This window comes from Pyxicephalus adspersus, chromosome 6, assembly GCF_032062135.1.
Source record: "Pyxicephalus adspersus chromosome 6, UCB_Pads_2.0, whole genome shotgun sequence".
Taxonomy (NCBI): Eukaryota; Metazoa; Chordata; class Amphibia; order Anura; family Pyxicephalidae; genus Pyxicephalus; species Pyxicephalus adspersus.
The window spans coordinates 32,124,865-32,130,864 of record NC_092863.1 but is presented as its reverse complement, the minus strand read 5'-3'; the positions used below and the strand labels follow the sequence as shown (position 1 = coordinate 32,130,864).

At 35.4% G+C, this 6,000-nt stretch overlaps 1 gene segment (V, D, J or C); it reads left to right on the top strand.

The window, feature by feature from the left end:
- The window catches only part of LOC140333456 (Ig gamma-2C chain C region-like), a 186,021-nt gene that overhangs the window by 136,539 nt on the left and 43,482 nt on the right, over positions 1 to 6,000 (top strand).

Genomic DNA, 6,000 nt, shown 5'->3' with positions numbered 1-6,000 from the left:
AGCATTCATAATAGATTGTAGAGGAGAGAGTCGGATAAGAGCGTGTACAAGGAGTTTGGTGGTCTCAGGGGACAGGTAGGGGCGGATTTTGGAGATGTTGCGTAGGTGAAAATGACAGGACCTGGAAATGTTCTGTATATCGGAGGTAAATGAGAGGACAGAGTCAAAGGTGACACCAAGACAACGTGCCTGAGGGGAGGGCTGAATAACAGTGTTGTTAACAGTTAGAAATATGTCAGAGGGAGATTTGGGATTTGAGAGGGGGGTGAAGATGAGTTCTGTTTTATCCAGGTTGAGTTATACTGCTGCTGTTTTAGTAAAACCAGATGACCTAAAATTGAATTACTGACACTTACAAAAACATTTTAAACAATCAGAGGATCAAATGGAAATTTAAATGAACTATTATTGGCACGTTATTGGCACGTTGGCATTATTGGTAGTTTGGAAATGCATCAAACAGATAGGAAAAACATTCAGGTTGGCTTCACACTGTTCCCCATGCATTGCAGCACTTGTAGCAATGCATTGGTGTATGTGAGAACATCTACTTAATGGAGCAAAATTTGCATGTGTATTGCAAAATATAAGTGGACAAATAGACAATAGTGGACAATACAGCATCAGTGTTCCGAATTCCAAATGATTTCACCTTTAATTTAATTAGTCTGGTTATCATAATTCTTGGCTTTATATACCCAATTCTATGTAATACATTTTGGTGTGAAAGGTAAACTATATGGGCTTATTCACACCTACATGAGTGCCTTACCACAAATGCTGCATACACCCACAAAAGTGTGACCCCCTAAACAAAGCAGTATGAACTAATAGTACTATGACTAATGTCATGTGTCAGTCCACCAATTAAGAAATATTGTGCCATAAAGCTATAAAACAGTTTGTGAGATCTTTACATTAACAAGTTATACTGCTGCTGTTTTAGTAAAACCAGATGACCTAAAATGTAAATACTGACACTTACAAAAAACCTTTTAAACATTCAGAGGATCAAATAGGACTTTAAATTAAATAATATTGACACGTTTATGGCCAATTAAATGTAAATATGAAACTTCACCATAAAGGCAAATGATATTGCCTTGATGTCATTTGCCTTTAATATTTACCTTTTTTTCTACAATGTTTACATAAAGTTACCCTGACACTTAGGGGTAAATCTTTAAAGCAGCAAATCTGACAACCAGCAAATATTCACTGCAGAGGTGTCCATTACTAGAAGAAGTTAAGACTACACAATTGCATGTTTTAGTTCCTCAAAAATTTACATCAATAAAAATACTATTGACCCAGGTGATTCCCTAATGTTTTTAAGGCAATTCAATGTAAACCTTTAAAGAAAATTATTTTATGAAAAATGGCGCTATCGTAATTTTTTTTTACCTATACACATCCGGAGGGCATCGGTTAATACCCTCTCCATACTATGTTGCTAGTAATTACATATGTTGGTATATGCAAATTTGGTTTTTGGGACATGTAGTTACTGGCCCTGCTCATCTAATATTGTAATACGTGAAGACTACATAGAGCACATTATTATGATATTATGGATATCATGAAGATGAAATCATCTGGTCCCACTATACTCCAATCCTGGCCTTTTCTTTGAAGGACTATCAGATGCAACACTTTTCTTGGCCCTGTGCTGGATTTATATTAGTTTCATAAACAAGAGAAGTCTGGTAACTTTTCTGATATAACACCAGGACTTACACCAGGACATACAAAAAAGCCAAACACTCTTATATTTATTAAATGCTATTTTTAAAGTTTTGAGGAATACTTAAAATGTTGGAAGGCAAATAAGGCAGTTGTAGGAAGTCTTCATAATGACGTAAACAATTTATCATGGTCAAAAACAGCAAGTATAAAATGAATTAATATAACCATATAACCAGGAGTTAAAAGTTCCAGAGCCAGCCAAAGCCTTGGACATAGCAATTTATATGTCCAGTGCAGTGTGGCAGATTGGTATATTTATTAGGAGAGGGAATGCTGGTGCATTAGTAAATAATCAGAATTATTTACTGCACATAGGCAATGGCTTCTTACAAATTTAAACATATTTCAACAAATGACAAACCCTAAATGCACTTAAAATAAATAGTACATTAGTGCATCAATTGAATTAAAAGACAAAATAAAAAAAACACACATATACACAAATTACATTGAACATATCTCATACTAATAAAAGTTTTTTTAACTGAAAACACTGAAACATAAAAAAATTTGAGGTAGTTACTATAAACTGAAACACCAATCATGACACATGTATAACCATAATCGCATTGAGTGAGAGACCATGTGTATAGTAGGTCTCATGAATACTATGCTAGAGCTTAACACAAAGCACCCAACCTAATATCTGCCATCCAAATACTGAATAACAGAACATTAGTGATCAGTGGAGGTTCTGGAATTTGATAGGTTTTTAACAGGGGTAGGTCTTAGCATCAGGAGAAGAGAGGACCTTATTCAAGGGTTTGTTTTTTGGCATTACTCTAGAATTGAAGGTGTCTGCTGATCATGCAATGATTTACTAATTTCTTATATTGAATTAAAATTAATTAATCTTTTATCACAAAATTACATTAAAGTCACTCAAATTAAGAACTGTTTCATTTACTGCAGAAAACAGATCTCTCAGGTTGAATCCCCAAGCCCAGAAGGCATTAATATATATATATTGTCATGGTAGTTCTTTAGTGCCTTTTCCTGTGTAGCCTTGACTATTTAACAATTACAATAGTAACCAGTTCTCCACAATCTCTTTCACTTTAGAGTACTTTTTATGGGATAACAGCAGTGAAGATGATGAGGATAGTCTATGGTCAACAGCTGCCACATTCATCATTCTCTTCCTCCTGAACTTCTTGTACAGCGCAACTATCACAATTGTAAAGGTAAGATAATCTTCATGTTTGTAGCTGGAAATAAATGAATGTCAATAAGTGAATAAATAACTCAGATATGTTTTATTGCCTGCTAACTATCTCATAAAGGCAATTACATGCATGCAAAGACATTTTTTTTAAAGTTAGAAAGGTAGGATTAGACCTTTTATCAAGCGTATTGCTAAATTCTAATTTTAACCTCAACTGCCATGCCTCCTTGGCTAAGTATATAAGGGTCCCTGTAAGACTGGGTAATTCGATAATAGACAAAATTGGGGTGTATCTACTCCTAGATGTTGGTAAAGAAAACTATCTACTATGAACAGCAGCAGCCTAATAATTTATACCCTATAAAAATGTTAACACCAACGTGCATTGGTAATTTCAGCAGTCAAGCATCATAAAGTGGTCTTTTAATCTTCCAGATACCTGGGAAAAGATTTTCCAAGTAATCAATGAAAATTTGTTTGTATAAATATAAATAAGTATTTATTATTTTAGTTATGTCACAAAATGACCAACATGAAACAAATTCAATTTACACAATGTAGACCTCTATAACATATGTAAATTATTTTAAACAAATATAACTCAAGTCAACTTATGCAAGAATAATTATTTGGACTGTATGGGCCTGATTTATTAAAGCTCTCCAGCCTTGGAGAGTTTTAATAAATCAGGTCCTATATCTCCATAAAGTTCACCTTCTAAGTAATTAGAATATAAATATTTTTATTGTTGTCTGACTTTTTATTTTACCTGGTTGCTGTTATTACTAAGAGAGAAGAGTTAGGAGAAAACTAACATTTTGGGCTGTCATCAGAGCAATAGGTTAAGCCACATACACACATTGCAATTCTTGTCGTTGGAAAGGATCTTTCACGATCCTTTCCAACGATAAGAACCGCAAGATGCATGAATGAGTGCTGTACATACAGCACCGTTCTGCTCTATGGAGAGGGGAGGGGGGGAGCGAAGGAGCGGCATCCTGCTGCGCGCTCTTCCCCTTCCCTTGCATTAGGATCGCTCATCGCTCATCGTTCATCGTCCGTGGATCCGCCAGGACCGATCCACGGACGATGAACGACCTGGGCTGTACACACGCCAGATTCTCACCCGATATCTGGCCGATGCCGATTATGGGGAGAGAAAAATTTGACGTGTGTACGCAGTTTTAGTCAAAATTCCTAACTGGGGACAACTGTTTCTGTTACTGGAGGCAATGATTCATAATGTATCATGTTTCTTGTAATTGTAGAATACAACCTAATGTTTTTTTTTTTCTAAAGGTAAAATGGTTCATTTCTAGGATTCTTCAGCTTGACAAAGTAGATGATCATTTTGGTACTGTATTGGATTCAGTTACTCAGTGAAGATCTTCATCTGTTTCAAAATTGGAAATCAAGTGAACCCTAGTCAATGAAATGTGTTAAATACATACAGATTGTCTGTGGAGCTGTGTATTAACAAACATGAAATATATTTTATTTATAAGTGCAAAAAGCAGAGCTTGTGTCATTCCCACTATATGCTATGTATAAGTAAATTCACAATCTGGACATTCCTGGATAATGTTTATATGCATATGATTTGCACTTTACCCATACAAGTATACAACTGTACAACTGATCTAAAATTGAGCAGATTTGTGTTACGAGTTTGCAGCCATACAACATTTCTTGGCTATACGGTATGTAACACAAATAAAAATGGACGATACTTATGTAAGCCACAGTGCACATTGATTGTCAAGATTTAAAATTCAAACTAACAAAAACAAACAAAAAAACTAAATCTGTAATAGCTAGTTAACTTTGTAGAATATATTAGTCAAAGACACAATATACATGACCAACAAAAAAAAACCACCCCAAGATTGAGGAAAAGTAAGGTTTTAAAACATTGTTATGCCTTAACGGTGAGTATCAATTACACTGGACGTAACGATTCACTTTTTCCAAATTTACCAATGCGCTTGGGTTTGTTGGTATTATAGCTTAAAGCATAGTTAGAGGTGAACTTTTTGTTTGTATAAATGGAGTAGAGAAAGGGTTACATTTTAATGATGTCTTTTCTATACTGGGGGGATTCACAGCTCTGTGACCAGCAAAGAAAATTATATGATGATGGGGGCGTCAATGTTTTAGGTTTCCATACATTTTAAGGTTGTGATAGATGTTCCGAATTGTGTTATGTGTGTTTATCAATTGCTGATGAAATATCTTTACAAAAATCTGGAATACTTGGATGTGTATTGATAATTGTGGTACATTTCTCATGCCCACGGCACCCCTGGGGCTGAAACAAGACAGTCAGGCACACATTTACAATAACAATTAGGCTGAGGTGTGTTATGAATGTTTGGGCACCTATATACACCTATGTGTAAAGGACTAAAAACAGATATAAACCCAATCAATAAAAATTATTAAAGCTTTACCATCTAAACCTTATTTCAAAAATTGTTCTAAACTTGCCTGGTGAATATTTCATGAAAGTCCTAGTTCCTCCCATTCTTTGTTTGTTGTGTCTATCTGCAACACACAAGACCACAATCAGCATTGTCAACACACAATAACCAAGCCAACTATTATTAACAACCATCATTGTCAAATTTTGGAAGGATGTCGAGAGCAATGATGTGAAGTTGGTACTGGATTAGGGGCATGAAAGAGGCTCTAGGGGATCAACAGCACTGAAATGCAAATACATTTTAAGGACTCTTTCAGACGGAGTTGGGGAAGTTTTCAGAATGAACTGAAACACTTTGATTTGTCATGCAGCTGAATGCAGTTGCAGTTAATGTGTGGTTTACCATACTGCAAGAGTATGGAGCTATCTCCAGTCTACTAGCAACCACAGCTATCTGCTGTTGGAACCATAGCTATTCAAGTCTATGAAAGCAGCTGACTACCCAAGGGTGGCTGGAAGCTACAGGTTGCTTCGAGGAACCACACAACATGCCAATACAATGGAAATGCAATTGCAAACAAATTTGTGAACATACAGTCATCAAGTTAGCATTCAAATATACTTTAGGCTTTGTATAATCTCTTAATTACAAGGGTCTCACAACACA